Source organism: Ursus arctos, unplaced genomic scaffold (genome assembly GCF_023065955.2).
Source record: "Ursus arctos isolate Adak ecotype North America unplaced genomic scaffold, UrsArc2.0 scaffold_10, whole genome shotgun sequence".
NCBI classification, from domain to species: Eukaryota; Metazoa; Chordata; class Mammalia; order Carnivora; family Ursidae; genus Ursus; species Ursus arctos.
In genome coordinates this window covers 28,969,846-28,995,373 of record NW_026622764.1, presented here as the reverse complement: position 1 = coordinate 28,995,373, position 25,528 = coordinate 28,969,846, and the positions used below count along the sequence as shown (strand labels likewise).

General features: G+C 36.7%; 1 protein-coding gene and 1 long non-coding RNA gene across 14 annotated transcripts in view; one reads left to right on the top strand and one right to left on the bottom strand.

Annotated features, from left to right (window-relative positions):
* LOC130542910 (uncharacterized) overlaps positions 1-25,441 on the bottom strand; it is a 66,335-nt gene extending 40,894 nt beyond the window's left edge. Inside the window, exon 1 of one of the 3 annotated variants that reach the window (XR_008957789.1) lies at positions 24,662-25,441. This is a non-coding gene — a long non-coding RNA (uncharacterized LOC130542910). The remainder of the gene's footprint in view (positions 1-24,661) is intronic. The other 2 variants (XR_008957791.1, XR_008957790.1) reach the window with 2 other exon arrangements.
* Positions 1-25,528, top strand: part of SCEL (sciellin) — a 279,618-nt gene that overhangs the window by 87,580 nt on the left and 166,510 nt on the right. Inside the window, exon 3 of one of the 11 annotated variants that reach the window (XM_057307888.1) lies at positions 19,472-19,553. The exons of the other annotated variants lie outside the window; for them this stretch is intronic. The gene's annotated coding sequence lies outside the window, so the exon portion shown is untranslated. The remainder of the gene's footprint in view (positions 1-19,471; positions 19,554-25,528) is intronic. 11 annotated transcript variants of the gene reach the window in all.

The window sequence follows — 25,528 nt, the reverse complement described above, 5'->3', positions numbered from 1 at the left end:
TACAAACGTGCTGGGTCTTTTCCACACACAACCAGTGGGTGCTAGCGGACAGACCAGGCAGGCCTTAGTCAGGTAAGGAGGTATTTATTATTAAATTTGTGTAATTATAAGGAAACCATTACAAAAAATGTTTTGCAATGTTTGTCATAACAAAGTTATTTCTCTGCCCTTGCTAATGGGCCACCGTCTTCTGTGGGCTCTGTACTCTGCTCCTTTATAAATATAAAATCCTTTCTTGGTCTTTGTTACACATTGTCAAAGTAGCTTGTTTGTGTGCTATTTGCATCATAGAAATAAGATCACACCCCTATGTAGTTCTTGAATACTTTTGTCAAGGACATCAACTAACAACCATTCCTCCATTTTTGCTTTCTTGCCTCACTTATATTTCAACAACTCGTAGTAGGAAAATACACTTGAATTCACAGAGCACCTACACATAGTTTGTAGCAAATTGGGCTGGAATAGAAGAGAAATGCTCTTTCCTTTTTAATTTAATTTTAATTTCCATTTTCTTGTCCTTTAACATATCTCTTTTGGATGCTTCATTTCTAGGTTCTATGAGAGCAATATATGAATGCTAATATTGAATTCCTTTCTAGCATTTTGTTTTGACTAAAAATTGTAAAGCTTGTATGCAATTCACCATAATGGAGTTTTACCATGTGGATCCCCACAATGTGAATGTTATTACACTTGATGATGTTGCCAAGTTCCCTTAATCTATTTTTATTTATTATTATTTTTTTCTCTCTCCTATTCAGCTTGATCACTTGCCTCTTCTTTGTCCTCCAGGACACTGATCTGTTCTTCTGTTTCATCTGGTTTACTATTTATTCCCTCTATTGTATTTTTAATTTCAGTTATTGAATTCTTCATCTCTGATTTTCAAAAATGTGTTTTCTATCTCTTTGTTGAGTATCCCACTGAGGACTTCCACTCTTTTCTCAAGTCCTGTGAGTATTCTTATGACCATTACTTTAAGGTCTGTATCAGGCGTATACTTATCTCTGTTTTGTTTAGCTATCTTGCTGTGATTTTGTCCTGTTCTTTCATTTCATGCATTTTGTCTAAACCTCTGTGTCTGTTTCTATGTGTTAGGGAAGTCAGCTACATCTCCTGATCTTAAAAGTAGTGGTCTTATGAAGAAGAGGTTCTGTAGTGGCCTACAGTGCAATTTTCTCTGTTTGCCAGAAACTTGCACTTCAGGGGTGTCTCCTCTGTGTGTTGCATGCACCCTACTGTTGTGGCTGAGCCACGTTTACCTTCAGTCCAATTATCTGCAATGCCTTGTTGGCCTGTTGTGGGTAGGGTTTGGTCCCTGTGTTGTTCATGGGCCAGTCTGAGGCCATCTTGGGCTTGAGTTGGTTTAGACCAGGCTTTTGCCAGGGCTGCAGTCTCACTGAACTGCAAGGTGCTCTTCCTGTGTTGGCCCCTGAGAAGCTTTCATTGGTGGACGGAGCCTACAGTCAGACTGGCTGTTTGCCATCAGCTCACTGCTGGGCAGCAGTTAAACTAGTGTGTGGGTTATCTTCCCCTGTTCCTGGGACAAGAATCATTTTGGGTTGGTGCTGGCTCCTGTTGAGGCTGCTTGCACACTGCCATGTTTGTGGTGCCGCTTTGGAAAACGGGGAGGCCAAGCTGGAGAGAACGCATCTGCAGAAGAATTCAGGAGTGGGGGCAAGCTAGGTGGAGAGTGTTCATGCTGTGCTGGTTCCTGCAGCTCTCTGTGTAACTAGTCTGGGGGTCAGGGGAAGGAAATGGCACCCACTAGCTTTTTTGTTCTTCTGGAAGTCTCCTAAAGATCCCTGCCCCTCTAGCACATGTTCCGCGATTAGTAAATAAATCTCCTTCCTGTATACCCATGCTTTTTTCAAACTGCTACTTCAATGCTGTATCTCAGAGAGGCTGTTTTTATGCTATCTCTTTAAGGGTAGGGATTCAGTTTCTTTTGGCCACTGATTTTTGAAATTCTAGGGGTTAAGTCCCACTGACTGTAACAACTCATGATGTTAAGTTCCTCTGGTTTTCAAAGCCAAGTGTATGGAGATTCATCTTCCCAGTACAGGAACCCCATGCCTGCAGTGCCTGGTATGGGGTTGTTCTAATCCCTTCTCTGTGCTTGTGGTGTCCCTCTTTCCCATGGGCAGTCTCAAGGGTCAGTTCGTTTCCCAACTGTCTGCCCTTCCTACCCTTTTTTGTGTGGCTTCTTCTCTACGTTTAGCTGTAGAGAATCTGTTTTGCCAGGCTTTGGGTCATTTTCTGGGTTATTTACACTGAAGTTGATGTTATGTAGTTGTATCTGTGGAACAAGGTGAGCTCAGGATCCTTCCTCTCTGCCATCTTCCCCTGAAGTCTCTTTAATCTCTTTTTTTTTTTTAAGATTTTATTTATTTATTCGACAGAGATAGAGACAGCCAGCGAGAGAGGGAACACAAGCAGGGGGAGTGGGAGAGGAAGAAGCAGGCTCCTAGCGGAGAAGCCTGATGTGGGGCTCGATCCCATAATGCCGGGACCACGCCCTGAGCCGAAGGCAGATGCCTAACCGCTGTGCCACCCAGGCGCCCCTCTTTAATCTCTTCTAATAAGGACACCAGTCATATTGGATTAGGGCCTACCCTAATGACTTCATTTTACCCTAATTACCTCTTTAAATACCCTATCTCTAAATATGACCACATTCTGAAGTACTGGGAGTTTGGACTTCAACATATGAATTTGTAGGGAACATAATTTAGCCCATCATACATACTAAGTGTCATGTAAAAGATGCAAATAAATTGCTTTGGGAAAATTCAGAGAAGAGTGAGATACTCCAGATATTGCAGAGGGTAGAATTCACATAAAAATCAACTGATTAACAAGGAACTATTTGACATATATGATTACTTTAAGACAGAGCCATCCTTCCCAGAGCACACAGAGATAAATTGGGGCAATCCTGATGAAGTGATAAGGAAATAGTAAAAAAAAAAAAAAAAAATATGATGGGACACATTTGTGTCCTTTCATGAGAAACACTTAGAAGAGTAAAGAGGTCCTTTGGTATGATTCTTCAATTCCATTCCTGGGAGACAAACAAAGCCAGCAGCTAATGAGTCTTCAGATGGATTTGCCCATGGAAAGAACCAAATTTGTTGCTGCGCTTTTAGCAACTGTCACACCTAACATGCAGATATTAGTGCCTCTTCTTTGAGACAAAAACAAGCAAACAAAAAAACAATAACAACCAAAAAGCCAGGATACAATATTTTGAAAAGCTTATTTTTCTCATAAAAGAATCTGTTCCCCTAGACGATGATATATTTTACATGTGAAGTAAACAAAACATGCTATATTCCTTAAGGCCTTGTTGATATATTCTAGAAGAAAGGCTTATCCTAAAGTAGAAGTCCAATCAACTGGAGCCAAAGTGTAATCTTTTTATGAAAGCAGACAGTGTTCACAGCAATCCTTTCATTGGCTCATCAACAAAGATGAAACTGTTCAAGTTGGTAGGAACTTACTTGGGCGGGTAGTTTAATCTACCTAATTTAGCCCATCATTATTCTAGTGCTATAGGTAGAAATATATGGACCTGGGACAGGGGAAAAATTCCTGGGAAGGAAGATAAGATGTGCAGACAAGATGACTCACTCACTAGAAGACAATGTAATGAAACATCATGCAGAGTCTGGAGGAAAAATAGATAGAAGCTCCTTTGAATTTCCAGGCATAGAAAAATAAGAAATTCCACTTTTAGATTATTCATCTGTTAGCATAAATATTTGCTAATTTTATGCCTTATATATTTCTCCCTATCCTTTATCATTTCAGACAAATGTGCTACTAGAGAATTTTGGAAATAATTTAGTTCTCAAATCTCAAATAATAACACTAGTGGAGCAAAATGAATGTTTTCATGCAAAGTAGTAAAATGGGAGAGTGGGAGGACGCTCAGTGATGACAATTAAAATGCTGTTTTTTTCTAACATAGTACTGTTTCAATTATAAAGTCATTGAGTTCTATGAGTGTTTACTTATTAACAACATGTGAGTTTATTTAATGATAGTGTACAATTTTTAGTAGGGCTTACCAGAAGTTTTCTAAGAATGTTGATTCTTTCCAAATCACATTGTTTTTCAGATGGAGTCTGTTGGGTTTTAACAAAAACCCCATAGCTAATTACAGGTAGGAAATAATTATATCACATGACTATTTTCATTGCTGGTGTTGGTTTTTGTCTTAGATCCAGCACAACAATGTGCTGCTTAGCAACTCACTTCCTGTAGTCAAGGAAACATTGTCACACAGTTAGAGGAAGAGAGGGAAATGGATAATCGAAGGCTATCTTTGAGGTACTGAGAAGATACTTGCAAGAAGGAAGTAAATTCAAAGCAATTTTCATCACAACTTAAATGATTAAAGTTTGAAAAACATTTATTTTTTTTTTTTTTACTTCACTGAAGCCTAAACTTGGTTAGAGAGAGATTTTAAAGATGGAGATGCCACCTTAAGTTTCAAGGCTCAAATGTGTGTGTGTGTGTGTGTGTGTGTGTGTGTGTATGCATGTTTAGGTGACCAAGTCAATTCTAAGATTCTATGCCAAGGAGATGGAGAGGCTTTCTAAAAGGGGTCTTAAAGGAAGTCAAGAGATATGAAAAGAAGTAGTTTCTTATTCTCTTACCCATGTGTATCAGTAAATCACATAAAGGTACCCAACAAATGTTTGTGGATCTGCCCTATTCTGTCCCAAGCCAACAGAAGAGCATATAAGACAAAACTGACCGGGTGTGTTCATATACTTGCAGAGGAGCTTCAAGGAAAGAAACTCAATTCACATTATTAAATATTTATTTTGCAGTATTCACTTTAAAGGTGTTTGCTGTTGTTGATCTTGGTTTTAAATAGTTTTACTATAATGTACTTGAGTATTTTGTTGTTCTTGTTCTGCTTGAGATTCACAGAATTTCTTACATATGCTGTCTTTTATCAATTTTGAACATTTATCAGCCAGTTTCTCTTCATTATTATCTCTGCATCATTACCCCTTCTTCTCCTTCCCTCCCTACCCCCCTCTTCTCTCTCTGTCTCATTATCTTGTCATTTTTTTCTAGGATACTTATAAATATGTTAGATTTTTTTCATCATGTTCTGTATGTTTTTACTCTGTACTGTTTTTTTTTACATAATTTTTTTTCTCCATGCTTCAGTGGATCCATTTTATTGAACCTTCTTCCAGTTTCCAATCCTTTTTTCTGCTGTATTTAATTGGTGTTAATCCCACCACTGAATTTTAAATTTTTATTATTGTACTATCCATTTATAGAATGTTTATTTATATTTAATTATTTAATTTATATTTATATAAATATATGTATTTATTTTTAATTATATATTTATATTTAATTATTTATTTTTAATTATATATATATATTTATATATATAAATAATATATAAAATTATTTATATTTAATTATTTAATTATTTCTTGAAGATTCCAGTTCTCTGGTGAAATTATCCATCTTGTCATGTGTTTCCTTGGATATATTTACGATAATTTCAAAGGCTATATAACTCTAAAATCTAGATCACCTGCAGCTCTGTTTCCATTGTCTGTTCTTTCTTTTATTTGCCAGATATTCGGTCCTTTCCAGGTATGCCTGAGAGTTTTTTACAGAGCACAAGGCACTGTGGTTGAAAAATTGTAGAGGCAATTTGAGACTTTCACAGATGCTATTTTATTCCAAGGAGGATTTTTCTTTTCCTCTTCTGATTTGCAGTTAGATTAAGGGAAGTTCACTTGACTCCTATCTGGGGTTTATCTGATTCAAAGATGAGTTTCAGTCTTGGTAAGTTTTTGTCTTTTTTTGTTTCACATTTTTTCTTATGATATAGTCCTGTATTCTTAACTGGAAGCATGAGAGATTTTCTAGGGCTCCTCCTCCTTGGAGGGCCCTAATTTTTCAGTAGTAAGACCACTGAAATCCCAGTTTGGGTTGGCAGCGCTTTAGACACTACTTTCTGCTTGGTTTCTTCGTCTCTCCTTCCTGTGTAGCTCAGGAATCATCAGATTCCTCCAGGGGGAAAGTGCTGCAGAATGTTGGGTTGATATCAGTGAACTTCCCTTCTCTCTGAGATCTGGCACTTTAAATATTGACTGCCTTGGTATCTTCTTGATTTCACCAAAGAGATTTTCTATTTAAATTTTGTCCAAATTTAGAATTATAGTCATATTCAAATTGGAAAACAGTAGTAAGTTCTTTTACTGTTATTGAAAATGACTTAATTTTCTTTTATAAGAACAATTAATTTTTCTCCTTGTGTTTATGATACTTTTTTGGTTGCCTTTTTAAAAAAGCAACTTTAACCATTCAACCATCAGGTCTTCCAGTTTCGTTACTTGGCTTTCTTTGCCACTTTCTATTGCCATCATTGTGCTTCTCTCCTAACATTGATTACTTCTTGTTGCATTAATAAAAAAGTTCGATTTAAATTCATCTACTACTCTCCAGCCACTGTTTATTTTCCCTTTTAATTTGCTGCAAATTTTAGTATCTATTGCAGTACAAGTAACCACTTTAAAAATAGTGGATTAAAGCAATGATTTATTATTCCTTTTATGGGTTGGTTGGCAATTACTTCTGCTCCATGTGGTGTCTGTCAGCTGGGGTCACATGGCTGCAATTAATTGGTAGCTGGACTGGGTCTGGAACATCAAAAATGGTCTTACATATCTCTTGCCTCATCTGGGATGGGTAAGTGGCTAGAGTACTTTGATTCTCTTCCATGTGCATCCCTTTCTCTAGCAGTCGAGACTGTCTTTTCTAAAGGATGACAACTGGCTTTCCAGAAAGCAGGAATGGATGCTGCCATATTTCTCAAATCCTCAGCCCAGAACTGTCACAATGTCTATTACTTCTGCCACATTCTCTAGGTCAAAATGAGTCACAAGTCCAGGCCAGAACCAAGATGAGGGGAAATAGATTCCTGTTCTTGAAGGGAAGAGGGGTGTGGACATACAGAGATAAGAGGAATTGTTGGTGGCCATCTTTAAAAGCAATTGACCATAATTCGTATTTATATAAAAACATATTCTTTTCTTCAGTACAATTTGCTGATAGTACACTGCTTATTTGGCTTCTGCCCCAGAATTTTTTCTCTACGAGCAGCTAAGTTCAGTTACTTTCCATCACTAGGCTCAGGCAAAGCATAAGCTCCGAGCTCAGTATCAATCTAAAACAGAAAAAATTTTACTTGGACCTTTTCTAATTACTTGTCCCAGTTTTAATGATTCTATTTCTGTGTCTCTCTATCTCTCTCTTTTTCCGAGCCAAACCTACATACGTTCTATTCCTATTACCTCTTTTTAAATTTCCTGAACTTCATTGCTTTCTGGGACTGCAATATCTTATCTTTCTTTACCCCTCCGCAAGATTAGATTTCTCTTTATATCTTCAGATCATTGGCATCTTCTCAGCACTCTCTTCCTAGTATTGTGGAAAATACTTGCCCTGCTTCCAATAGGAGGGTCTTTGTTCCAGGTATTTGCTCTTATTGTTTCTAATAGGATTAATCCCTTTATTTCCAAAATGAATTGATAGCTCCAAATCTTTTTTTATTATTATTTTTTGAAAGAGCATTAAACATGGAGCCCTGGGGTACAATGGACTCTACAGGTTATAAAGAGCCTATGTGTACAGAAAGTTTTACTAATTTTGATAGTTGCCATTATATCTTTTGAAAATGAAAATTTGTTCTTGAATAGAATCAAATTTGGCCAGATTTTCTCAATTTGGCTGCAATATTAAGCTACTAGCATATGTGTTTTAATTTGTCTCCAGTTTTTTAAAAAATAGAGTAGGTATAGATTTAAGGCAAATCTATATTTTATTCCAGTAATTTTAAAAATTACTATATTATTCTGTGAGATGCTTGAGATGCTTTTAAGCCTTACCTAATGTCTAAGTGGCTAAGCAGTTGTAAGATCATATTATAAAATATGAAATAAAATGTAAACATTCCCCTCTAAACAATATCACTGAGCACATCAAATTTGTCTTTTATAATTCAGAATTTTTCTCACCAATGAAAAACGTTTAAAATTAAATAATGTTAAATAATGTATTCATTATTCTTCAGGTCTTTGGGGAAAAAAAAGTATGTCATGACTGTATTATTTTATTGTGTACAGAAAGCATAAATATATGTTATTGGGAAGTCAGGACCTCTTTGAAAGGGCTTTGAAACTTTGTTAGGTTTTTAGAATAGAAGAGTCTCTGTTGGCAGTAACAAAGCACTAAGAGCTGTCTTAGCAGCAGGTAACTCTTGGATAGTTGGCTACATTTTAGCCACTAGAATGAAGAAATCTTTGTCAGAATCATATATTTATTTGTCAACAATAGTTATCTCTCATAAAGACTAGGTGGAAATTGTCCAAGATTTATGATGCTTTTCAATTTAAAAACTCCCATAGCCAAAATGTCACTGAGAACTGAAATATAGAATTCTTGCACTCTCTTCTTTGTCTGATTTGCCAATTACTCTCTGAACCTTGGCAGATTTCAACAATTAAGTCAAGTTGATGAATTGCTTGTATTTCTGATTCCAGTCCTATTAATTTAAGTGGATGAAAAGTTCATTGTGAAGATGAAAAAATTATTTTCGGTAGATTTATGCAAATCGTTACCAGTTATTGCTTAGTGTAATTTTATTAAAAGTAAAATTGAACAAAAAATTGAACTAAGAATTTTCTGGGGTAGTCATAAATTATAGGGGTGCTAGTTTTTTGAAAATGTGCTCTTGGATTTTAGTTTGGACAATTTCCGTCACCATATCTGTAGCATCACCTTCTTTCCTCAAGTTTCAAAACAAATTAAAAAACTATTTAGGGAATATAATGGGAAAACAATATTTAACAATCTATTATGTTTCAGCGTAGGGGCTCCAATGTTGAAAAAAAATGGAAGTTTTAAAACAACGATGATTTTGTTAATGGCAAGTTTTAATTAAAGTCTCCAAAATTTGTTTTAAATTTATACTTTAGGTTGACACAAGATGTACATTTATCAATGAAGTTTCAGTTTCAACTTAAATTTTGGTTTTCTAGTATGAATTTTTTATTGTACATTTTTTTCGGGGTAGAGGGGTTTCAAATGTCTTCATTAGCTTCCTTTTTCCTTTCTGATAAAGTTCACTTGTATCTTTCACTTTAGGAATGTTTTTCCACACCACATTTCTTGGTCTTGTTGTCTAATACCAGCCACACCTATTATTATCCCTTCCATTCCATTCATGCCTCCTTCTTTTACTCGCTCAGAGTAATATTAAGCAGGCCTTCCACTGATTCCACTGATTCATCAAAGATTTATTGAGCACCTGCTCTGTGCCAATTAGTGTGCTAGATTTTGGAGATAAGATAATGATAGTCCCTTTGAGCTCTTTGAGGATAGGGGTTATGACTTGTTTGTCCTGGTATCCCTCCTGCTTGACCTGATTCATAGCTGACCTTTCGTAAAACTGTTTTTAAAGGAATCTGCAAAAGCCCATCTGCTTCTGAAGTGTCCTATTTGTATTGATTGTTTCCTTTTAGTTCCAATAACATTTATTCAAATTTTTGGGACTCTTCCAAGTACCAGTCAATAAAATATGGGGGAGTAAATATTGTTCTTAGATTTTCAAATGAATTCACTACTGTGGCAGCAAATTGACTGAGGACAAGGAACACACACTGTGCAAACATTGCTTCAAGTACTTCATTGCTATATTAAGCTGGGTTTTAATGCAGCATTTGGTTGAATTGCTGACTTTCTGGATAGGATGTCTGTTGTGGATAAAGCAATCTGTACAGAACTAGCTTTGTGAGGCTACACCTGAAACATACCTTTTGTTTTGTGACCCGGAGATCAAAAGGTTGAGAAATACAGAATGTAAAAGGAAATTAGGTTGTATATTTAAAAATCATATAGTCTAATTATTTATATTCATATCACAACGGAAGAGAATACCATGTGGCAAAGTAGGTAATATCAAGACATTTGTGAAATTAAATTAATTTGATTTTTATTTCTGAGCAAAACATAATATTTTTAAACTGCAGAAATACATTCCAGAAAAATCTTATAAATATTTCCTGACCCTTCTTCTATGAGTAATCAAAATGAAATTGAGCTGGGATGACATGTTCACATTTGGTTATTCAGTTATTCACTTCCTGACCTTGCAAACTTGGCTTAATATAATTTCTTTTCAGTCACACTAGTTCCCAGAACTGTGAAACTACTATCAAATTTTTACTTGAAAGAGTTGATTCGTGTAGTGCATGGCATTGGGTTACAGTCCTGAAAACTCTAAAATCTCATTCTTTGTTTTGCCCAACTTTGTTGTGAAGAGTGAGTATTCAGGCTGACTTTAATAGCCCTCATTTGTTTTTCTAGATAATGTATGATTTAATCTTCATGATTGCAGAACTCAAGATCAGACTTGCTCAAGGCCATTCCTGCCTTCCATTTATTTTATTTTTTATTTATTTATTTTTTAAGATTTTACTTACTTATTTGACAGAGAGAGCACAAACAGGCGGAGCAGCAGGCAGAGGGCGAGGGAGAGGGAGGAAAGAGTCCAACGTGGGATATGGGGCTACATCCCAGTAACCTGAACTGAAGGCAGAGGCTTAACGGACTGAGCCACTCAGGGGCCCCCATTTGTTTTATTTGTGAGGAAATTACCCCTTTCAGGAGCAAAGAGGTTGATAAAAGATGACTCACAGACAAGTTTTTTTTAGGTTGTTTACCAAAAGAGGTTATGAAAGGGGTCTACATCTAAGGTGAGGCTTAAGAGACAGAGAAGAGAAAGAAGGAAAGGGGAGGTCTAACAAGCTAAGGAACAAAGACTTGGAATTTGGCATAAAAAATATGTATCTTATTTATCCATTCCTGACATATTCATCACAATTTCTATCAAAGTTCAGGATCCATAGAATTTCATATAAATTCAAAATATTGTTCTGTTAATTTTGACTTCCAGTGAAAATAAATTTTGTCAACCATCTTTTGTTAAATGTTTTAGAACTAAACCCATAACAATTACATCTATAAAAATGCCATTGGGTTTTCTAAAAGAACATCAATCTACTTGGAAGTATGAGCTCAACTCTTTAATGCATGTGTTTACATAGATGCTTTTTCCCCCTATGGGCAGCATGATGTACTGGAAAGAATACGAGATTCTGGGATTAGAACCTCTAGGGCATGAGTCCCAGACTCTGTACTACCAGCTGTGTGACCTTGGGGAAGTCACTTCATCCATCTGAGGCTTATTTTCCTTGCCTGTCAAATGAAAAATAAAAGATACCAACTTTTCAAGGTAAGTATGTAGAGTAATATATGAGAAAGTGCTTTGTAAATTGTAAAGCATCATGCAAGTGATAGTTATTTTATCTCAAAATAACTCAAATATTGCTCTAAATTGGTAAACCGCAAACAAAACAAATGACTGTTAATGCCCATAGTAGCCCTGGTTCTATCCAGAAAAATGTTCTTTAGAAAACTAGACTTTTAACTAGCAAACTGTCAATGGGTTTGGACTCTTTTAAAAAAGAATCATTATATATTTGAGTCATTCAATTAGGAAAAAAATATAAGCCTCCTTTAAGAGAACCCTCTTAATGCTGAATCATTTACTTTTTTTTTTTTTAAAGATTTTATTTATTTATTTGACAGAGATAGAGACAGCCAGCAAGAGAGGGAACACAAGCAGGGGGAGTGGGAGAGGAAGAAGCAGGCTCAGAGCGAAGGAGCCTGATGTGGGGCTCGATCCCATAACGCCGGGATCACGCCCTGAGCCGAAGGCAGACGCTTAACCGCTGTGCCACCCAGGCGCCCCTGAATCATTTACTCTTATCTCAAGTTTGATCCTATACCCACATTCTGAAACCAAACCTGTCTTTCAGAGAAGCCTCTTCAAGCTGTGGATTGTGTAAAGTGTTGTATAAGTGAGAGCACATGTATACAGGGAAAACTTCCTCATGAGACAGTGGACACAGTGCCAATGAATCATGGAACACTACATCAAAAACTAATGATTTACTATATGGTGACTAACATAACATTAAAAAAAAAAAAGTTCCACTCTACTAAACAGAAATGGCTTACTTTCTTTTGAAATTGGAAAAAAAAGAAATGAACTTTTAGGTCAGAGTAAATGTTTTAGTGTCTAATATTAATACATTCATCTTTATGCCAACGAGTCATAAATATGACTTTTATATTTGTTGTAGCTCTGGATAATCTAAAATGAATTCTTTGAGGAGCCCAGTTATCTGTTGTTCAAGACACACCTGGGCACTCTTCCAACAGAGGTGTTATTGCCAGGAATCACAGATGTGGAGTGATTAGTTCTAACCTGAGAAATAGGGAAGGCTTTGCAGAGTTGATATTTAAATCAGTCTTTTGAGGATAAATATGCTTTCTACAGGTGGAGGTGGTAGGAAGGGCGCTTCTGAGAGAGAAAGCAGCATGAACCAAAGGAGGAGGCTGTGGAAAGAGAACGTTGGAACTTGGCAGGAGTCAGTAACTGACAGTGGCCTCTTCAATATAAAATTATTGGGGGAAAGTCCATTATTCACATGGCTAAATTTTACTCAAGTAGTTTTTGTCCATTATCTTGAACTGAAATATTTTACAGCTAAAGCCACAAAATTACACGAACACCTGAAGAAATACCGAATGAGTAAGCAGTTGGTTGTTCAAAGAGCTAGTGAACTTAGATATAATTAATGAGGATATTGTGTCAATAATAAGGCAGAGTATCTTATTTAGCAATAGTTATTCTTTGATTGGAAGCAACAGAAACTGATTCTAGCTGATTCAGACAGAAAAGAAACAGAAAGAGGAAAGAAGAAAGCAAAAGTTAGCCCTGCTAACAAAAATGATATTTTTTTCGAAGTCAGAGTGGTTTTCTTCTTTCCCCACAGCTGAACCATGTAATCAATCTCCACATGGCGGTTCAGTTTAACCCCAGAGACCACTGAACCAATTCCATCCTTTGTCAGGACCTCTAGGTCAATACTCAGGTTATCCAGCACCAAATATGCAAACATCTGATCCATGCTCACTCTTTCTAGCAACCCTGGTGTCTTGCTACAAGACTGATAAGCATTATATGGTTGAATTCTATAAACTGGCATCTATCCTGTTACTAAAAACAGGTCCACACATTTTAGCCTCTAGGTCCTCTTTCCTACTATCAATGTCTCTGTTCCTCAACCATGTCCCTGCTTCTCATCTCCAAAGGCTCTGACAGGGCTGATATTCATGCCCTACACTGTGCATGGAACTGGTTATTTATACTGGTATCTGTTCTGATGTATTGAGGTATCCTTTTGCTGGGCCATGGCATCTGATTAGTTCTGACTAGTTGGTACCTGTATGTATCAGTGGTTAAATATGTTCTATGGCAGGTCATTCCTGCCCATAATCAACATTTAATTTGATGTCTGATAGCATCTTGGAATTTCAGTATAAAGACAATAATTGTAGGTCTTTCGTGTGGTAAAACATTAGTTCTCCTCTTCCTTTAACAATCAATCTATAATTATTTGTCCACCAGAAAATATTATTTTCAGAATTGGCCTCCTTCCATTATTTAAAAGGCTGACCATGCATGACTCTAATCAGAACTGTTGACAGATTAGCCTTTCGGTACGTGCATGCCAAATATGCTCTGAGGCCAGATATTAGGGACAGAAAGATAAATTGGCCATGGGCTGTCTACAAGGAACTCACTGTGTAGGGCTTCTATTCTGGATCTGCCCTTATTACTCAATTCAGAATCATTTAGTTTTAAATTTGTTAAATTTAAAATTATGGCAGATTTCTTACTGACTTTTTGAAATGTAGGTGATTATTTAGATTTAGAAGTTTATTTGAAAGTATCACAGTAAGCTTGAGAGGTAATTGGGTAGACCCTCAGAAAAATCCATCCAAGTATCCTCTCAAATGCTCATCCATCCATCTATCCATCCATCCAGTCATCTGATATCTTTTTGGATTCATTCATCTGCCAGAGAATGTGCTTGCAAGTAGAAAGACTCCCAAGAAGCTTATAGACTAGTGCAAAAATAAACGCACAAATAAACAATTATAATGCCACTGTGGCGATAAATTCACAGGTGGATGAGCTCACACAAATTCTAGGGAGTATAGTGAAAACAGTACTAGAATCTGGACGATTGTAAATCTGGATTTGAATTCTGGCTCTACTCTTCTTATAGTTATGGCTTTCAGTGAGTTATTTAACATCTCTGTGTCTCAACCTCCTCATCTGATATATATACAGAATGTTGCTTGTCTGACACATAATCAGTGTCCATCATGTTAGCTACCCTCTCTCTATTGCCCCCTCTTCTCTTTCATTCATCCAAACCTTGGTTTCCTTATCTCAAAAAGGAAAGGCTTTAATCTGATCTTTGAAATCTTTAAGAATCTAAAGTTCTGTGATTTAGGAATGATTCCCTGATCTTGAAAGAAGTACATTCATTACTTATGGTCAAATATGCAGGATTTTGTAAACACAGTACAACTTTATGAATAGCATTGATTAGTCTCAAACACACTTGGCTCTTTCTCACCTTCAGTTCTTGGTGCATCCTGTTCCTTTTGCTTGAAGATCTCTTCCCCCTCTGCTTAACTGGCTAACTCCTGCTCATCCTTCAGGTCTCATTCTATAAGTCACTTTCCCAAAGATAAATTCCACAGAGGATTTTCAGGGGGCTGATCCGCCAATTCCCTTTGGACTCTACTCATCCTTTCAAAAGAGCCACCATACTACAGCAACCCGCCACTTACATGTAAATGACAAAATTAGAGATCCCTAAGTTTCTAATGTGTTTCCCTTTTAAAAGGCAATGATAATGACTTCTATAGACCCTTCTGGGGATAGGTTTATGGTTTACTGCAGAGAATGAGGATCTATTTATATTTCATCCTCTCAATGCAAAATGTGGATACAATTATTAATGACTAATATGTATAAATCATTCATTACATGCCAGGCACTATGCCAGGCACCACATATGTATTATTTCATTGACTTCTATCAACTTTAAGAAATAGATTTATGAGTAAAATAGGTTTACAAATGAAGAAATGGCAAATAAAGGAGTTTAAATAAATTTCTTACCATTACACAGATTACTGTTTCAAAAATGTTAAGATACCGTAGGTTGTAAAAATAAAACAAACAAAAACAAAAGCAAAAACAAAGAATACCAAATGCTCAAAACACTACAGCCAAAACTATTGATATAACAGTAGCTTTACAGGGAGAGAAGGAAAGAAGCCTTACACACACACATTTCTTCTAAGATGATCCTCATGTCAGATACATTTAGATTGAGGAGTGTCAGAAGTTGGTTTGAACTCAGGTCTGTATGGTTTCAGAACCAATATTTTTACCATTATCTCTTCAGATTCAGAAAATCAGCCTTCAACTACCACAATGCTTGTGAAAGGCTCATGAAATAAATACAAATTTTATTGGAAATTTTGAAAATAGGCCAACGGAAAAGAGAAGTGCAAAAAACAAAAAAAACCCCTACTGATTAAATTCAAACTTGCCAACAATATTACATTTACAAACTTTAAAATAAATCCAGAAAATAGAGAGTATTTATTATGTACTAGTCACTTTATATAATTTAATCTCATTTAATGTTCGTAACAATTGTAGAATAAACATATTGTAATGATCCATATTTAATGAGTCAGAAACTTTGACATAGAACCTGCCCCAGTTTATATACTAACAAAGGGCAGAGTTTGTATTAGACTTAGCTCAGAAATAGTGAAATTGGTAGGAAATTCTACAATTTCCTGGATCACAGGAATGCAGCAATGTTTTCTGAGTAATTGAATAAAATTAGTCAAGAGAAATATTTAGTATTAGAGTAGGTTTTTAACATGGGAGAGTATCTGGTTTGTTGTGGAAATGATCCTTTTACATCTATTTTCTACCAGATCTTAATTTTGTCAGTTTCAGGTCTGACGATCATGGTAATTCTAGGAACATGACCACACAAGAGGCTAAAAGTAATTGCATTGTACTCTTTGGTTACTTGTCTCCATGTACCTAGACTGACAGCAACTTGTGGTCAGGTGCCTATGGTTTGTTCCGGGTTGTATCAGTGGCAGGTGCAGCCAAGGGGCTCAATAATTACCTGTTGAATGAATGAAGCATGTAAGAAATAACAATTTTAGATTTAAACAAAGAAAAGGCATATCATGAAGAATGTGGTCTTTTCACTGGACTACAGCCAGACTTTACAGGGCCTTTCATAAATTAGAAAAAGTGCTCTCTCAGGGTGGATGAATTAGGACAAGCAAATCATTGGGTAGATGTGCTCTCCCTGACTTGGCCTAGTCCTGCAGAGATTCTTCCAGAGAGCCATAGAGTCTAGCTATGCAAATAGAGTGTAGAGTTCCAAAACCACATGCTCCCTTAGTCAAGCATGTTTAAACAGTGCACAAAATGTACGACTCTGTTGGGTGTTCTGGTTTACCTCAACTTTCCCTTGATTTTTAGGGGGGGCGAAGTAGGGAGTAGTGTCCTTTTGTCTTTCTTAATCAAGAAAATCCTTGTCTGCCTAGTTTGAAAAGATGTAAAATGATTGCATTCTATTGATTTATACCCTATTAGACATCTATGTCAGTCTTTATTATCCAAAGAAAGTGCATTAGATAGATTAGTTCCTTCTCTCCTTAGACTGTAATCTATAAATAATTTTTATAGGACCTTTTCAGATTTTGGAAACCAAAAATATTGAGCCCCAAAACTGTATATTTTAGTGTTGGAACATTCTTTGAATTTTCTACTGATTTTCTTGTGCCATTTTTCTTGTTTTGTATTAGGTAAGCCACTAGAAAAAAAAATAGCTAAATTCAGACTCTAAAAAATATGAATTTGTTTTTTCTCTTTCAGATACGTGTGCGTGCGCCCCCCCCCCCCCCGCACGCACGCACGCGCACACACACACACACAGCATTTCTGCATTAAGTGGGAACTTAGGAACAACCTGATTCATAGCAAGATACACAGGAATTGGAATCAGTGGCTCTCTGAACTTCTCTGATTAGCTGCAAATGACTATTGTAGTGATAGTTTCTTAAGAAGACTTTATTAAAACTTAAATCTTAAAACTTTAATTCATATCATTTAGATACACACACTCCAAAAATTAAGAAATTAAAACCAACATGCCTTTCTTGACCAACGGAAAGGCCAATTAAAAGCCCTTCGTGCCTTGATTATAGCTCTGCTATAGTGTGCCTTTTAAGAGTGATATTTGTATTAATTTTAATAAGGACCATGGAACTGTTTTCAATTTCAGACATATGGGGGGAAGAGAATGTTTCAATTCAGCTTGAAAGTCCTCAGGCTAGAACATTGGTTTCCTGTCCTCTAATGCATTCACAAATGTGGATGAATCTCAATATCTTTTGTAGCTCCCTTTCATCCTCATTTTTTTTTTTTGTAATAAATAAGCTCCATGACCAACTTGGGGCTTAAACTCAGAACCCTGAGATCAAGAATCACATGCTCTACTGACTGAGCCAGCCAAGCGCCCCCTTCATCTTTTCTTTTATACTGAAGTTTGTCATTCATTAAGCTAAATTTACAAAGTGGAGAGAATTCTTATGATGGAGAAGAGAACTTGTACTTTCACTAGCTCTGAGGGTGATGCACTTTGTTGTGTGAGCAGTGTGTGTGAATATGAGCACGTTCTGTTCTCTCCATTGGTAAACAGGTGCAAGGACAGCTCTGTCAGGAGAACGTTTGTGAGCATTAGTGAAATACATAGCAAAGTGTTTGAAAGAATGCTAATCCTAGCATTAGGATTGCTAATGCCTACCAATATTAGTTGACCCCTGCCTTTTTAGAAACATTAATTTGTAGCACTTTTAAAATGTTGGTTTCCTAACATCAAGGCATTTTCTTTTCTGGTTCATGTTGGTTTTACTATTGCCTTTACTGTTGAGTAGATGCAACCCTGGATTGGCCTCCAGGTGTAGCAAGAATAGATAACAGAGGATTTGGATCATCTGGAAAACAGTACTGAGTGTTAATTAAAGGATAAGGGCTTTAGAAACATGACTTTGAATCACAACTTTGTATCAAACTGTATGAGCTTGGGCAAGTTGTTTAACCTCTCAAAGGCTTTGTTTGATTCTTTTGCAATAGCCCCTCCCTCCGATGGTTATTGTAAGGATTAAATTGTATAATTCATGTAAAGTATTTAGCATAGTGCCTGGCACCTGTTCAGTTCTTGGTAAGTGACAGCATTTTCTATTGTTGACATGTGATCCTAGAGAATCATTCTTGGTCTGAAATTCCCTTCATATAGGTTGATTTATAAATTTTAGGAATAGCTACAATAAAATAAACTCTGGAGATTTTTGAATTTGTGCAAAGTGGAATATATTGCCAAGAGTAGTTATTGAATAAGCCTTAATATACCCTAAATTGTTTCCAATGAACCAGACTAGATGTATACTATAAATAAAAATAATAATGAGAATGCTTATAAAATGATATTAATATTTTCTATTTGTTCAATGCAAACTTTATTTGCCAGGCACTTTATATATAATTTTAAGTACTTATGACAATGGCACAAATTAAATGCAAATCAAAACCACAAAGAGATATCACCTTACACCTGTCAAAATGGCTAGACTAAAAAGACAAGAAATAATAAATATTGGTGAGGATGTGGAGAAAAAGGAAGAGTCCTGCACAGTTGCTGGGAATTCAGATTATTGCAGCCACTGTAGAAAACGGTATGGAGGTTCCTCAAAAATTAAAAATGGAATTACTGTATGATCTGGTAATTCCACTACTAGGTATTTACCCAAAGAAAACAAAAATACTAATTAAAAAAGATATATGCACTCCTATAATCATTGCAGCATTATTTACAATACAAGATTTAGAAGCAATCAAAATATCCACTGATAGAGGAATGAATAAAGATGATGTAGTGTATATACACAATGGAATATTACTCAGCCATAAAAGAATGAAATCTTGTCATTTACAACAATATGGATGGACCTAGAAGATAATGCTAAGTAAAATAAGTCAGACAGAGAAAGACAAATACCATATGATTTCAAATTCATATGTGGAATTTAAGAAACAAAACAAACAAACAAAGAAAAAAGAGGCAAGTGAAAAAACAGACTCTTAAATACAGAGAACAAACTGGTGGTTTCCAGAGGGGAGATAGTTGGGGAGGTGGGTGAAATAGTTGAAGAGATTAAGAGTACACTTATCATGATGAGCATGGAGTAATATATAGAATTGATGAATCATTGTATTGTACACCTGAAACTAACATAACATTGAATATTAATTATACCTCAATAAAAATATATATAATTTTAAGTACTTAGAACAATGACACAATTAAGTATCAATTTTCATATTTTATAGATAAAGCGGAGTCTCAGAGAGATTAAGGAACATCTCAAAGACTGCACAGCTAGTAAATAGAAGATCTGAGATTCAAAACCAGGTTTGTTTTACGTCAGAGCCTTTGTTCTTTCTGATACACCTGCTGATGTTCAGAGACGATTCCAAGTGGTCTACTAAATTTATCCTTTCAGTTACATGCAGTGAAAATCAGCAGGTGGTTTTGTCTCCTTAGTGTATATCAAATATTTTACTGCCAATTTCACAACCTCTGAGAGGATCCAACATTCTCTTCTTTGCTAGAATCCAGAATCCCTTTAGCTGATTAAATTATTTCCATTGATGTGGATTTCAATTCAATCTAAGAGCAACAAGACACTGTCTTGACAAAGGATGTGCTGTTGTTAGGGGTTTTTCGGAGAGGCAATTCTTTCATAACTTTTTCAGTCATTGAAGCTGAGAATAGCATTATTAACATCTGTCCAGTCCATGGTAAAGAAAAGTTCCAATAGGGAATGGTTTTCCTTCTAGTGGATCTTTTCATGAGATTTACAAAATGATTTTTTTTAAAAAGAATCAGTACAGTATTAGGAGAACAAATCAGTGTTACACAGACCAAAGATGAATAAGACGTAGAGAGCTAGGAGGGAGAGACAGAGCTATAACCTAATAATGAAGTTAAAGGTACCAGGAGAGATAAATGTGTACAATATAGTAGAAGAACCAAGGGGAGGAATGATCTGGTTCATTTATGGGAATCCAGGAACTTCTCTAAAGAATTGAAAATCATTGAACTGAATATTGAATGTTGACCTACACTCCTGCCATACTGACTACAAGGTATGGGGTTTGCACACCCTTCCCTCAGATTCAATAATTCATTAAAAATGAATCATGGTACTCAGGAAAACACCTTACAATTATGGGTTTATTATACAGGATACAACTCAGAAAAGAAATGGAAGCAATGTCTTGCGCGAGGTATAGCGGGAAGGTGTACAAAGCTTACATGCCCTCTCTGGGCACACCACCCTCCCAACACTTTGATGTGTTCACCAACCCAGAAGTTTCCCAAACCCAGTTTTTTCATTGAAAATTTTATTATGTAAGCACGATTGATTAGATCGTTGGCCATTGGTGATTGATCCAATCTCCAGCTCCTCTCTCCATCTAATCACTTGGTGGCTTTTCTGGTGGCCAGCCCCAAGCTTGAAGCTATCTAGGTCCCTCCCATGGGTCATCTCATAAGCATACAAAAGATGGTAAATTCCAGTTTCAGGAGTTCTGTGCCAGGAACCAGAGATAAAGGCCAAATATTCCTATTCTTCTATACCACCATGATTCATTATAGAACCTCCAAACACACAAAGCAAAATCAACAGAATTAAAGGGAGAAAAAGACAATCCCACAATCGTATCTGGAGATTTCAGTACTTCTCTCTCACTAATTAAGAAGCAACTAGACAAAGGAGTCAGGAAGGGCATAGATGATGTGAAGAACACCGCTAACCGTCAGAACATAACATATTTATAGAACACCACACCCAGGAGCTACCAAATATGTATTCTTTAAAAATGTACATGATAATAATGGTGGGCTATAAAACAAGCTTCAATAAATCAGAAAGAATTAAAACTGTACAAAGTATGTTTTCCTAACCACAACAATTAAACTGGAAATTGAAAACCTCAAATTTTGGAAATTAAACAACTTTTAAATAATCTGTGGATCAGAGAAGTAATAAGATAAATTAGAAAATATTTCAAACTGAATGATAAAATGACAACATATCACAATTTGTGGGATGCAGCAAAAGCAGCACTTAGAAATTTAATCTTTAAATGTTTATTTTAGGAAAGAAGAAAGGTCTAAAATGATCTAAGATTCCATCTTAAGAAGGTTGAAAAGGAAAAGCAAATTAAGGTGAAAATAAATAGAGGGAAAGAAATAATAATAGAAATCAGTGAAATTAAAGAAAAACAACAGAGAAATTTAAGAAAACTATGACTCAGAGGGAAGAAGCTGAGTGGCCTGGGGATGCCAATGTGAGGATGCCTGGGCTGAGGGGACAGACTGTCAGAGGTCATGTGGTCATGGGAAGGGTTTTGTTGCCACTGTTGTTTTACCGTAGTGTTTTGAGGTATGTATTATTTTTTTTAACAGCATTTTGAAATTTAAAATTTGAGTATAATCTTATCTTGCTCAAATCTTATCTTGCCTGCCACTTTTCTATGCCTCTAATTTCTCTCTTTGCCATTTAGCACTGTTGACAAGAACCTCTTCCTGATTTCTCACTGCCATCATCTTTGCTGATTCATAGCAATATACAGGTGCCTGTAGATTCCATTCAAGATGTAATGCCTGGGGCGCCTGGGTGGCTCAGTCCGTTAAGCATCTGAATCTGACTTCAGCTCAGGTCATGATCTCAGGGTCTTGGGATCGAGCTCCACACTCAGCCAGGATTCTGCTTCTCCCTTTCCCTCTCTCTCTGTGCCTTCTCCTGCTCCTACACACATGCTTGCTCTCTCTCAAAAAAATAAAATCTTAAAAAAAATATGTAGTGCCGGCTGAGCTGGATTTGGTCTTAGTATAGGGCCTCTAGGAGAGTATTGTCTAGAAGAGAGGGCTACGTGTTCTTGGTTCCATTTAACATGCTGTTGAAATTTGCAAATGCTGTGTCCTTTGGTTAAGAATGTAAGTTACAATTTGGGCTATGGAAAATGACAATTTGATCAATGAATATTTGGTGTTAGTTTCCATTTGAATTTGAATTTTTTTGTTTAATTTCTTAAGTGACAGTCGTAAAACTCAGTAAAAGTTTGAATAGGTTGGGGCACCTGGTTGGCTCAGGTTAAGCCTCCGAGTCTTGATTTCCGCTCAGGTTATGATCTCAGGGTCCTGAGATCAAGCCTTGCATTGGGCTCTGCGATGGGCGTGGAGTCTGCTTACGATTTTCTCTCTCCCTCTCCCTTGGCTGCTCCCCCACCCCCACCTCCTACTCTTGCTGGCTTGCTCTCTCTCTCTCTCAAAAAAAAGTTTTGAACAGCTTATGCATAAGCAATTGCATCTTATTATGCAATTTGACCATAACATACGTTTACTTCATTGTGTCTTTCCTTCCTTCCTTCCTTCGTTCCTTTGTTCCTTCCTTCTCTTTCTTTCTTCCTTCCTTTCTTTCTTTCTTTTTTCCTTCCTTCCTTCCTTCCTTCCTTCCTTCCTTCCTTCCTTCCTCTTCCTTCCTTCGTCGCAAGTCAAATAAGAATCAAACACCCCTCGCCCTAAGGGTTTAAAGGAGATTTGTGACCCCTACTGAAAAGTAGAAAATATAGAACTTTGTTATCCAAAATTTTGTGATATATATGGATTCAGCTATGCCACAAGACTGATATTATCCTCTGAAGCTAACTACAGTCAATAAAAAAGCCTCATCTAAGATGATTTTTTGTTCAATCCACAATTACCAGCATTATCTAAGAGCTCCACTTTATAGAGGTGCATGGAGAGAGCCGAAAGAATATGTCTTTGAGTCAGACAGATGTGGTTTCAAGTACTAGCTGTGCCACCTAGTATTTCTGTAATCTTGATTGTGTCCCTTGAGGGGTTTGAATGTCAATATTTTTAATGCCTGCTTCACAAGGTTACAGTGTGCTTTAGAGGAAATAATGCATGTAAAGTGCTGGCTTGTAGAGGTCCTTATGTTCTTCCCTCCTCGACCTATAATACAATAAACTGTGGGTGACTAGTAGTGTTTGCATTTTCAGACAGCCAGTGTGGCAGCCTGGAGGGAGAAGGCTTTTGAAACACAGAGCGAGCCTTACTCTCCTTTGCCATTCATTGGCCATCTGACTTGAGACTAATTACTTAACCTCTTTGAATTTCTGTTTCCCCTTATATAGGAAAAGAAAAAGAAGGTTGTATCTGTAGACACGTGATGATTAAATGAGTTATGTAAACATTAAGGACAGTGCCTGGCATAATTAATGCTCAATTAAGAGTAGCTTCAAAAAAAAAAAAAAAAAAGAGGAGCTTCAGTTCTAATATTTTTGTGCTATTACGATTTTTTTTTTTAATTAAAGTGTTCTGTCAAAACGCCTTCTACTTTCACTGTGTTCTAATGATCAAAACCTCAGGGGTGCCTGTCTGGCTCAGTCCGTAGAGCATGCAACTCTTGATCTCGGGGTCATGAGTTCAAACCTGACGTTGAGTGTTGAGCCTACTTTAAAAAAAAAAAAGAACCCTCAGGGTTCCGATCAGCAACGTTAGAGCTCAGATCAATTTCTAGTTCAAATACTGGATATTTAATTTTATCTCTGCCTCTGTTTACGAGAGCTAGAGAAGCCAATCTCACTGTTCCACATGCTGCAGAGCAAAAGGATGGTCTTGAGCTCAGTGAAGGTTATTTTTCATAGCTCTAAGAACCTAATCTTTATGATTGATGACTGTTGTTTTAAGATTTTAAAAAAGTCTCATATGAAGAATTCATATATCAGATTATTGATTTCCTTTGAACTTGCCTACTTTTCAGTGCAACAGAGTATATGATCAGGGAGGTAAAGAGCAATATTTATTTGATTAAAATTTCTTCCGCTTGATTTTCTTGTTGCTAGTGGCAACCAACAAAAGAATAGATCTAAAATGATAGGTAACAACCACAATGATTACGGTCTGTATTTTTACCCAGTTGTGATTTTAAAATAGCTTTTCTATTGCTTATAGTCATAAAAATGATTACTATATATGCCACCTTAGATATATTGACAAACCACCTACCTAAACAACCCTATTTCACTAATGAACCTCTTGCCAGGGCTTGGAGAGTCAACGTCAGGCCACATGTGCCATTGCTACACTAATGGCTGTAGAGAAGATGATATTATTTACATTACAGAAATTATTTCCCAAAGTGCATTTCCTATTAACTGGTATGTTTTGGATCAGCGTAACATTACGTGTTGCAGCAGCATTTACACAGTTTGTGTCATTTTGAAAATAGTATCACTTCCTAAAAACAAAACAAAACAACTGCATGTAATCTATTTAAGAATTCGGTGATTCTGGTATATAATATACTGAAGTCTTCAAAGGCGACTAAAAATATACCCTTGGCAGATCTGTTCATAATCCAGCGAAATTCTGTTAGACTTCTTTCCAAGGACAGAAGAACATCTTTGTAAGCAGGCAAGTATTAACTTCACAAAAGTATGACATACCTTTGGGATGTTTGTTCGATCTTCCAAAATCAAACCTCACATCAGGAAAAAAACACTAGAACAGTTCGTGACATAACAAAGTTTCAGTCTTCCTCCAGTCTTCTTGTTCATTTGTAAGCCAATGGAAAGAATCTTCTAGCACAGGATTGGATCTCTGGTTGCTATGATGCTATCTGTCTGACTCTTGGAGTGTCACATTCACATGAACAGGACTTCCAGAGGAGTGACCATTATCAAACTTACAGAGAGACTTCAGCTGGACAAGAAACCTTTTTTGGTGAAAATCTTGTGTGCTAAGTTGCGTTTCTTGAGACCACAGAAAGGTCCCCCATTCCCTGCGTGTTAAAGGGCAAGCTGCCCTGAGGAGGAACACTTTAGGCTGCTAACAGTTACAGCACAGTAGGGGATGAAGTTGGGAAGCAGAGCATTTTCTAATCAGCTGGGAATTAATGGAGCCCTTACTCCTGAAGAGGGGATGACCCTTGGCAGCAAGATGGGTCACAGGAAGCATAATGCAGGGAGAGCCTCTCTCAGCTGAGCAAGGCAAGAGGGCAGGGGAGGAAGCCAAGAAGTGGTGTGAGAGGATCAAAAACATTTTGTCCACTTCAGAAGATTTCCTAAGCCTGGCACTCGGGATCATTTCTAATTAAAAAAAAAAGTGCTCTTATAAAAAGTTTGATCTAGCCAAAGTCACGAGATACAAGTGACAGTTCCCCATTTGCCTTTCTTCTAAATCTGTACAGTGATGCAATACTGCTTATCTTTTTGCTTCAATTTGCTGCAGGCGATGAAGATCTGCTCTTCCTGGCTCTATGCGGGAGCTGGCTCTTAGTGTTGCCAGGGCGAAGGTTGGAGTACTAAAGAAGT